The sequence below is a fragment of the Eriocheir sinensis genome, chromosome 6 (genome assembly GCF_024679095.1).
Source record: "Eriocheir sinensis breed Jianghai 21 chromosome 6, ASM2467909v1, whole genome shotgun sequence".
Lineage (NCBI taxonomy): Eukaryota > Metazoa > Arthropoda > Malacostraca > Decapoda > Varunidae > Eriocheir > Eriocheir sinensis.
In genome coordinates this window covers 26946375-26957599 of record NC_066514.1, presented here as the reverse complement: position 1 = coordinate 26957599, position 11225 = coordinate 26946375, and the positions used below count along the sequence as shown (strand labels likewise).

Genomic DNA, 11225 nt, shown 5'->3' with positions numbered 1-11225 from the left:
GAGTATTCATGTGAAGACCTTCTCTAAAGTAGTTAAAGATAGAGAGCCTTCAGTTTACAGAATCACTGCACATCCCTGTCAGCCTTGTGGTTACGCTCCCACAAAACACTGTGGTGAGTTGAAACATGTGACTGCTGAAGTGAACACCATTGGGAAAATAGGTCACTTTGGTGAAGCTGTAACGATATGCAAAAACACAGTGTTTTAACTTCCTTGGGGATTAAGAATACAGTACAAAAACAGTACAGATATCATTTAACATGTTGTTCTTAGCAAAAACTCCAATAAGTTATTTGTCATCACTTTAGACGTGTGATGGTTTTCAATTTGGCAGCCACTGCCTGGCTGGGAGAGGGAGGGATGTAGGATGTGTTGAGGCCAAACAGTGAAATATATTTATAAGCATAACCACTCAACACCAGAGGAGACAGTCAAGGGCAATAAAGGCTGTTGGGTAAAAACTGCAGGAATACTTTTTTTTTTTTTCCCTGAAACTTTTTGGGGTGGAGCTTGTTGGTTGGCCAGCCCATTATGGTCCAGGCGAGTGTTTTACAGTGACCCCATCTTGCCTTGGCTCATGCTGCCGTTCCGGAGCTCATTTTTTGCCCTCTTAGAGAGTTAATCAAGAGTCCAGGTTGCTAGGTGGTCTTCAGGACACCGTGTGGATAGTCTTAGCCACTCAGCAATGACAAAAGATTGCCAGCTTGTATCAGCAGGTGAGATGAAAACCTGAGTTCTCGAGGACTTGGCAGCAGCATGATGACCACCCAGTCACTGTCTCCCCAAATCCAAGAGTGAAAAATAGGAGATGATCCAAGTATAAGATTAAAGGGAGGGTTGGAGAGGTGTCTCGAGGCTCCTCTCTTGAAAGTGATCATGTTGTGGGAAAGTGGAAACACAGATGAAGGAAGGCTGTTTCAGGGTTAACCAGCAAAAGGGAAGAAGAAATAAAGATGCTGGTTAACTTGCATAAAGGACTTGGACAGCATAGGCGTGGGCTGGAGCTGAAAGTTGTGTACTGGGAGGCCACAAGAGTGGTGGAGGCTTAGACTTAGAAAGTTCAGGAGAGTAGTTTGCATGAAAATATCAGAAAAAGGTAGAGAGGCAATATTGCAGTGGATTTTGTAAGAGGTGGAAGAGTCAGTGAGAGAAGGGAAACTGATGAGGTGAAAAACCTTTACCCCTTCGCTACAGCCGGGCGGATATCATGTCTTGAGGCATAACTTGCCACGAGTAAGTTCTGAGAAAAACGTGTTTCAAGTCTTTGCACTGTCAACGCATGACAAAAACATCATTGATAGGGATAGAATAACACCAAGTCTTGGTTAGGTGGTTGAAAATTCTGAAGAATCGAAGACGTGGGTCCAAGAGTGTGTAATATCATTGCATACATAGATGAAGCATCCAGCGTTTGACTAAATTTTAGGGAGGAGAAAAGAAGAGGTAACAACAGAAATTATTGCCAGCAGCCTCAGAAACGTGTGTTCTAGTTAGGAAGAGGTGAGGTGAGGTGTTCCACAGAATGGAAATTAACACGAAGACCTGGAATGTTGCAGAAGTTAAGGAAGATCAAGTTGGAGGAGCTATCAAGGCACCTCTCTGGGTCATCACCAAAAATGGGATGTGACTTTGGGAAATTTTCAGACCTCTCCCCAGACCTCTCCTGAGTGGCTGGTTGATCATTCTTCACCATAATTTAGTAGTAATTTTGAAACTATTTTGAGGAAATGGTGTGTGTATCTTGTGCATGTAGTTCGGTGTGGAAAGTGAGTGAGTGACTTTAATGAGCATGGTAATCTGCCCTGGTATTCAGTGAGACAATAATTAGATGGAAGGTGAGGACTCAGGAGGGTCTTGGACAGGCATGCAACACCCAATTGTGTCCCATATATAATTATCTCAACAGGAGTGGCATGCGTCTGGCTGCCTACTCCCTGTACTCACCAATAATATTGATAGACGTGATAACGCATACTTAGAAGAGTCATCAGTGTCACCTCCAGGATGGTTGTGGCCCAGTCAAACCAAAAATAACTATGATAGCAATGATTGTATCAGGTGCTGCAGACTCCAGGGAAAGACCTTTGGTTATGTTGTAAATGAGGACTGGGACACTGGACATCCATTATACTACCTCTCTACACCACCACTATTACCACCACCGTAAGAGAACACACACAAACATACTTTACTACAAGTAAAGTCTGCAGTTTCTGCCACTCAGACAGCACACAGCACCTGTGTAATCTGCACCAATGGTCACCATTTCTAAATATCAAAAGCAATTTTTTCAGCATTATTTTAATCTTAACTTAATATGTTTCATTGTTTCAAAAATATATATAATTGCATAGAATACAAAAAAATAAAAATATTTAAGAGAACAGTTCATTTGACACGTCCCAGCACAGAATGTGATGGATGCTGGTCTGTAATGACTGTCTTTCACGGCACCCTGTGACATCCACGCATGCATCATGCATCATAAATGTAGAACTGATATAAATAGTTGTTGATGTTTACTCCTGCTACAACAGCAAGTGTTAAACAAGTGGCCAACATCTTATGGAAAAATACATCATTTTGGTCCCGTTTCTGCACTAAAGTACCGTATTTGCCGGGGTACAGCTCCACATAAGGCACCTTGTTTAACGAGGCCATTTTGAAGGAAACTCAATGCTGTTTCATTACAGATTTATTTGAAGTGATTTTAATGTAATGTTGTACAGCACACTTGAATGTCCTGAAGTTGAGTTTGCAAGGCAAGCACAAAGTATTTCTCATTTGCTGAACACAGCAAAGCCTCCAGCAAGAAGCTGCAGCTGTTCAGTGTGTCAAGGAAGAAGGTCCTGCACACTTTGCTTGCTTGTTGTCAACTCAATGCAGAAAATATTGAGTCAGATATTCCATGTTTTGTCAGTAAAATTGAACCTTTATCCAGAGGTTGACGAAAGATTTAGAAATTTTGAAGAATTGAAACAATCCTTTTATGTAACTTAATGGAAGGTGATGTAGAGACTGTTGCCAGAACTTCAGCTCAATTTGTGTGAACTGCAGGCTGACCAATAGTTGCCTTCAAAGAAATACGAAAATCAGGAAAATTTCTGAAAGTTTGTCTGCAATGATTAATTCCCCAAGCTGACTAACTTTGTGCTAAATGTACACTTAATCTCCAGTTGTACACACACACACACACACACACACACACCATTTAATTTTGATGTGTGGTCCTGAAGCTGCAGGTTACCGCTGGCGGCGCACAAGTGACACCACCAGATTTTTTTATGAGTCAGTTACTGTCCCTGAAATATGTTATTTATTATTTTATTTTATATTTTTACGTTTCCGCCTTGGGGGGCTCCCGTGGTAGTCTCTGCCTTGCGCTTCGGCGGGGTGCTAAGGCGTGGGTTCGAGACCTATCAGTTACCATGAGGGTGGAGAGGCGGGCTCTTTCCGACACCCTCAGCCCCGTTGTTGGGCCTCCTCCTTGAAAGAATTGGGTATCTCTCTACCAGCCGTCTGGGGGGTTGCGCGGCATGCTTCGCCTTCCTCCATTGGGGTATGTCCCCAACGAACTACCAAAAAAAAAAAAAAAAAGTTTCCGCCTATGTATATAAAATTATATTTGCCAAAATTAACACGTATACCACATGCATATTGCGACAGCTTGGTTAAGTATACGGTAAACGAGGAAGGAAGGTATTTATTTGATGAGTGTATGCACCCCTGCTTCGAGGCTTACGACTAGTGAAGCCTGTTTCCACATATCTGCGGAGCCATACTGATACGGTACAGACACCAGTCCGCCGATCGAGATGGCGATAAGTGAGACCTTCAGTGTTAAGGATAATAATGACTGCGCCGGTCTTGTGGGGTCTCCAATGCGACTAACGGGAGCATGACTTACTGCGAGTTCAACAGTACAGGCTCGAAGCGTATCATAAGCAGTAATGGATTCAGATGCGTCATCACAATCGGGGACACCAACCATTACGAGGCGACTGTATTATAGCCACAATCGACTCATTTTCACATCCATCGTCAGTTGTCTTGAGGCTGCTGCACGCGATGAAAGGCTGCAGGGCCGTAGGGGGAGGGGGGCTATAGCACCCCAATGTCATCTATATTGACCTCAAAATGCCCCTAAAAGTACTTATTTCTCTAAAACAATCTCCCTCACCTGTGCATGCTCGCTTCGTTCGCCCTCCTCCCCCACCTCATGAACCTGTAAATGGTGCCCTCTAACCCCCCTAAAAGTTGCCAGAGTTACGGTCATGGGTTGGGACAGTGCGCTTGTGTATTTTCCAAGGCGAGTGCAATTTTCAGAAAATCATTTCTAGCGGAAGAGACATGATTGAAGATTGATGACCCCCGAGTGACGTCAGAGCCGGGCAATCAGTGTTGACCCGAGGCGGAAGTTTAAACATTTTGAGAAGGTCTCGTATTTTAAAACATTTCGTCGCCCAAGTTCACATATTTGACATGGCTTTCGTAGGAGCTGTAGGCCTTTCCAGGGGTAGTTTTCTGACCCTGGTGGTAGTTTGACCCTTCTTCTGTGCCATGAACCTTAAAAAACACTCATGAAAACCCGATTGATCCCCTCTTTGACCTATAGAAATAGTTGATGTGAAAAGCGATGGTGTCTTAAAATATGGCCCTGTTGTTGTGTCCCCTGACCTCCCGCGCCGCTATTCAAAATTGTTTGTAAGTGAGGAAAATAAGCATAATCGCCCTCTGACGCGTCCCACAATCACGGCGTTTCTTTGAGTCGCCTCACGCCACGCCACGCGCCCGTCTCGAGACAGAGAAAGTGCCGCTGGCGGGTGTTGAACCGAGAAACAGGGAAATATGGCAACTATCCATCACGCCCCACAAAGTCTGCGCGTGGAGGCATCTCATCAGCGGTAACATCACTCATTCACACACTAAGCGGCACTCACGCTCCAGGACATTCGACCCAAAGACCTCGTCAAGACAGGAGGTAAGGGACAGAGGTGGCTGGGGACGGCGTGCGCACCTCTAATAATCACGTTTCTTTCTTTCCCTGTCACCCTCGCACCCGCTCTCAGTGCCAGCGGCGGGGAGCGAGTGATCAGGCGGGTTCCTGAGGGAGGTATTGTGGTGGCGTGAACGGTCTTGTGGCTGTGCTGTGTTACCTGTAATACCTGTGTCTCGTGCTGTAATTGGTGATACTTTTGTTGTGGTCGTATATAAGTTGTTGGTTGTGGTGGTGGTGGTGGTGGTAGTGATGGCGTGTATACCGACTGGCGTGTTGTAGTTACGCGTGAACATGCAGTTGTTTGTAGAACCAGTGGGATGTTTTTGGTAGTTATAGTTAGGTTAGGTTAGGTTGTAGTGGTGGTGCTGGTAGTTTCAGGGTTGGTAGGGGTGATGATGAAAAATGCACGTATTAGTAAATATATCGCTCTACACTAGTTGTTTGTAGAACCAATGTGATGTTTTTGGTAGTTATAGTTAGGTTAGGTTAGGTTATGGTGGTGGTGCTGGTACTTGCAGGGTTGGTAGGGGTAATGATGAAAAATGGCCTTATAAGTAAATATATCGCTCTACACTAGTTGTTTGTAGTACCAGTGTGATATTTTTGGTAGTTGTACTTAGGTTAGGTTAGGTTATGGTGGTGGCGCTGGTAGTTGCAGGGTTGGTAGGGGTAATGATGAAAAATGGCCGTATAATTAAATATATCGCTCTACACTAGTTGTTTGTAGAACCAGTGTGATGTTTTTGGTAGTTATAGTTAGGTTAGGTTAGGTTATGGTGGTGGTGCTGGTCGTTGCAGGGTTGGTAGGGGTAATGATGAAAAATGGCCTTATAAGTAAATATATCGCTCTACACTAGTTGTTTGTAGTACCAGTGTGATGCTTTTGGTAGTTATAGTTAGGTTAGGTTAGGTTATGGTGGTGGTGCTGGTAGTTTCAGGGTTGGTAGGGGTGATGATGAAAAATGCACGTATTAGTAAATATATCGCTCTACACTAGTTGTTTGTAGAACCAGTGTGATGTTTTTGGTAGTTATAGTTAGGTTAGGTTAGGTTATGGTGGTGGTGCTGGTCGTTGCAGGGTTGGTAGGGGAAATGATGAAAAATGTACGTATTAGTAAATATATCGCTCTACACTAGTTGTTTGTAGTACCAGTGTGATATTTTTGGTAGTTATAGTTAGGTTAGGTTAGGTTATGGTGGTGGTGCTGGTCGTTGCAGGGTTGGTAGGGGTAATGATGAAAAATGGCCTTATAAGTAAATATATCGCTCTACACTAGTTGTTTGTAGTACCAGTGTGATGCTTTTGGTAGTTATAGTTAGGTTAGGTTAGGTTATGGTGGTGGTGCTGGTCGTTGCAGGGTTGGTAGGGGTAATGATGAAAAATGCACGTCTAAATAAATATATCGCTCTACACTAGTCCACTGCCCGTTAACCCGTCCGCTGTGATTGGCACGGATTTCGCCTTCACTGGTACCCTATAGTAACATATGCTCCCAGGTCCTTCTGTGCCTCTGTGGTGGGTAGTGGAGTGTTTCCCATGTGGTATTGGTATGCTGGATATCCCTTCACTGGTAGGCTAGTAATATATGCTCCCAGGTCCTTCTGTGCCTCTGTGGTGGGTATTGGAGTGTTTCCCATGTGGTATTGGTGTGCTGGATATCCCCTCCCAAGATGCATGACCTCACATTTTTCTTCACTAAATTGGAACAGCCACTTTTTGTTCCACTCCAGTAGCTTGGTGATGTCTTGTAGCAAATCCACATCCAATGGGTTAAAAGGCCTTTCCCAACGTAATGTAGTGCACTTGTCCTGCTCCGGTATATGGTCTGACATGATCTCTCCACCTGTTTCTTTGTCTGCCCTGACTTACGCGGTCCTGAGGCGGTCACACTTTACTTTGCTTGTCCATCTGTTCTGCACGTGATATGACCCGCTGACCAAGTTCATTTCTCATTGTTAACTGATTATCTTCCAACAATTCTTCGTTCACTAATCCATGAGACTCGATCAATGCTTCCTGTCACCATGTTGCATCCAAAAAATATATATATCAGTATTTATTTCCTTTATTGTCGTTTCCGATTTTTGTTTTCTTCTTCCATTTGATAGTTTTAAAAGCTCGAGTATTTTGAAGCATCCTGATAATTCTTCGTTCACTAATCCATGAGACTCGGTCAATGCTTCCTGTCCCCATGTTGCATCCAAAAAATATATAAATCAGTATTTATTTCCTTTATTGTCGTTTCCGATTTTTGTTTTCTTCTTCCATTTGATAGTTTTAAAAGCTCGAGTATTCTGAAGCATCCTTTGTTGCGTTAAAGAATAATTGTCGTAATATGTCGATGTCAGATATACTCCGCCGGGTTAGGTTAGCGCACAACATATGATGCCTCAAAACATCTTGGAAATTATCGAATGTAAGAAAAAATACCAAAAATAGGAAACGGTAATGAGGTAAATATTTATATATACATAAAAAAAAATCCATTTCCGCTTCGTGCGATTCTTAGCTTTCTCTTTTTTTTTTGTGAGGCTAACAAAGTTCACATATTTGACAAGGCTTTCGTAGGATTTTGGGGCATTTCCGGGAGTAGTTTTATGACCCTGGTGGTAGTGTGACCCTTCTTCTGTACCATGAACCTGAAGAGACAATCATTAGAACACGATTGACCCCCTCTTTGACCTCTAGAAATAGGTGATGAGAGATGCGAATGTGTCTTGTATTGCCGACCCAAGTGTCCCAGCCGTCTGTTAAGATTCAAGCCCTTCAATTCACCTCACCTCTCTTTCATTTCCCTTCCTCTTCCCTTTTCTTCCCCTCAACTCTCCTTTATTCCTCTATCTCCGTTCATCCATCTTTCTTCACGTTTCCGTTTCTACTAATTCTCACCTATCTCCCCTTCAACTCGGAGGGCTTCGTGGTGCAGTGGTTAGCACACTCGCCTCACAACCGAGAGAGCCCGGGTTCGATTCCTGGGTGGAGTGGAAAAATTTGGGCGGCTTTTCCGATAGCCTACGCCCCTGTCCACCCAGCAGTGTACCAGGTATTAATCGGGGTTTGTGTCCCGTCTCCTGGGGTCTGTTCCCTTCTCCTATAATTCCTTCCCCTCCTGTCTCTCTCCGGCATATGACCACAGATGTTGAGCCGACTAAACGAAACTTTCCACTCCTATAATTCCTTCCCCTCCTGTCTCTCTCCGGCATATGACCACAGATGTTGCGCCGACTAAACGAAACTTTCCAAACATTTCCCTTCAACTCCCCTTACTTACCTTACCTCCCCTCTTCTTTCCTTCATCTCTTCTTCAACATTCCCTTCATCCTCTTCTCAGCTATTATCTTCAGGGGGCGGCAGGTTGGTATTTTGACGTTAGTATATCAAGAGCACTCCATCCTATTTCTAAGCGGTTTATACCTCTGGGTTATCACATCAGTTTGCCATAGCTGTGTGAATTCCTCCACGCTCAAATGTCTCGTTCCCTGTCATCAATAGCTGCCTAGTCAACTAAGCAAGACTTGAATAATTTTAAACGTGTAGCATCGACGGTCCAAATTTGTGGGTTTACCGTGTAGCAGCGACGGGCCAAATTTGTGGCTTTACCGTGTAGCAGCGACGGGCCAAATTTGTGGCTTTACCGTGTAGCAGCGACGGGCCAAATTTGTGACTTAACCGTGTAGCAGCGACGGGCCAAATTTGTGCCATGATATAAACCCCCCAAAATAGATGATGCATAATCTGACCACAAATGCTTTGATATATATTATGAAATGGTTTGTGTGAGGGGTGATTTTTCTCATTTTTCTCGCTTGGAGGGACCATTAAGAAACATGATCCCTGCTGCTACCACCGGGTTTTAAATATATATTACATTCCCTAATGCCTTTTTGAGTTATTATTTTTCTCTTACGGAGATTAATTATAGTCACAAACAGTCCAGTCCTTAGACATGCCCGGTAGTACTTGCCAGATTCTGTACTGTGCTGTAGTGGCAGAGTGCCGAAGTGGGAATTCCTGTATCATATGCGTTGAGTGCATGAGCGGTTCTTTTATCCTACTTCTCAGACTAAAGCAGATAATCTTGCTACAATTAACGTTTTTCTGTAGTTGTGAAGAGAGACTTGCCCCGTGACCCTGCTTTATATGCCGCTCTTTCTCTCGGCCCCTCAGGAACCCACATTCTCTGCACGCCACGCCGTCCCTCCCTCCAATAAGCGCCGCGGTAATGCCTCAGACCCTCACTTGCTGCGTGCCTGCCCTACATACTAAGACCCTGAAGAAGGAATGAGGTTGTGTTTAGAGCATTCCAACTATTTCTGCTTAGTTTAGTAACGCTAACGTCTGTTAATAGCATATAATTACTGAGGTCAAGGCAATTTTGCATTCAAATTGTGTATACTCTTCGTGCATAACCAAATGCACGACTTCTTTGTTTAAATAATCAGATGTTATGAGGGTCCTCTAAGAGCGATGGTTTGGTGGTTTTGCGAAGGTGATTCGGGTCCGGTCCAGTGGTATGCAAAGGTGATTCGGGTCCGGTCCAGTGGTCTGCAAAGGTGATTCGAGTCCGGTCCAGTGGTCTGCAAAGGTGATTCGAGTCCGGTCCAGTAGTTTGCAAAGGTGATTCGGGTCCGGTCCAGTGGTTTGCAAAGCTGATTCGGGTCCGGTCCAGTGGTGTGCAAAGGTGATTCGGGTCCGGTCCAGTGGTATGCAAAGGTGATTCGGGTCCGGTCCAGTGGTTTGCAAAGGTGATTCGGGTCCGGTCCAGTGGTATGCAAAGGTGATTCGGGTCCGGTCCAGTGGTTTGCAAAGGTGATTCGGGTCCGGTCCAGTGATGTGCAAAGGTGATTCGGGTCCGGTCCAGTGGTTTGCAAAGGTGATTCGAGTCCGGTCCAGTGGTTTGCAAAGGTGATTCGGGTCCGGTCCAGTGGTGTGCAAAGGTGATTCGGGTCCGGTCCAGTGGTTTGCAAAGCTGATTCGGGTCCGGTCCAGTGGTCAAAGGTGATTCGGGTCCGGTCCAATGGTATGCAAAGCTGATTCGGGTCCGGTCCAGTGGTTTGCAAAGGTGATTCGGGTCCGGTCCAGTGGTATGCAAAGCTGATTCGGGTCCGGTCCAGTGGTTTGCAAAGGTGATTCGGGTCCGGTCCAGTGGTTTGCAAAGGTGATTCGGGTCCGGTCCAGTGGTCAAAGGTGATTCGGGTCCGGTCCAGTGGTATGCAAAGGTGATTCGGGTCCGGTCCAATGGTTTGCAAAGGTGATTCGGGTCCGGTCCAATGGTTTGCAAAGGTGATTCGGGTCCGGTCCAGTGGTCTGCAAAGGTGATTCGGGTCCGGTCCAGTGGTTTGCAAAGGTGATTCGGGTCCGGTCCAGTGGTTTGCAAAGGTGATTCGGGTCCGGTCCAGTGGTTTGCAAAGGTGATTCGAGTCCGGTCCAGTGGTTTGCAAAGGTGATTCGGGTCCGGTCCAGTGGTATGCAAAGGTGATTCGGGTCCGGTCCAGTGGTTTGCAAAGGTGATTCGAGTCCGGTCCAGTGGTTTGCAAAGGTGATTCGGGTCCGGTCCAGTGGTTTGCAAAGGTGATTCGGGTCCGGTCCAGTGGTTTGCAAAGGTGATTCGGGTCCGGTCCAGTGGTTTGCAAAGGTGATTCGAGTCCGGTCCAGTGGTTTGCAAAGGTGATTCGGGTCCGGTCCAGTGGTTTGCAAAGGTGATTCGGGTCCGGTCCAGTGGTTTGCAAAGGTGATTCGAGTCCGGTCCAGTGGTTTGCAAAGGTGATTCGGGTCCGGTCCAGTGGTGTGCAAAGGTGATTCGGGTCCGGTCCAGTGGTATGCAAAGGTGATTCGGGTCCGGTCCAGTGGTTTGCAAAGGTGATTCGGGTCCGGTCCAGTGGTTTGCAAAGGTGATTCGGGTCCGGTCCAGTGGTATAAGTCCGGGTCGGATCTAAGGGCCGCTTTTAGTCACTTTGTTTGTGTTGATCGTTACCAATGGCGGGGATCGTGTTATAGTAGGATATCAATGTATTATTATTATTTAATATCACCACGAATTAGGCATACAATATTGTCAATGGAAAAACCCACGACAGATAGATCACGCCACCTTATAGGAATGTCGTCCGTCAGTGTTTACCGTCTCAGTTTTGTATACTTCGCACTCCGATGGTGCGTGGAGGTCACCTTGACATACGTGACCAATTGTATGCCTAATTCGTGGTGATATTAAATAATAATAAT

At 45.3% G+C, this 11225-nt stretch overlaps 1 protein-coding gene across 7 annotated transcripts in view; it reads left to right on the top strand.

Annotated features, from left to right (window-relative positions):
• The first annotated feature begins 4826 nt into the window (after positions 1–4826).
• LOC126991060 (dynein intermediate chain 2, ciliary-like) overlaps positions 4827–11225 on the top strand; it is a 52502-nt gene continuing 46103 nt past the window's right edge. For 4 of the 7 annotated variants that reach the window (XM_050849779.1, XM_050849769.1, XM_050849757.1 and 1 more), the window contains exon 1: positions 4829–4981. The gene's annotated coding sequence lies outside the window, so the exon portion shown is untranslated. Of the gene's footprint in view, positions 4982–5068; positions 5114–11225 lie in introns of those variants that run through there. The other 3 variants (XM_050849775.1, XR_007745139.1, XM_050849764.1) reach the window with 3 other exon arrangements.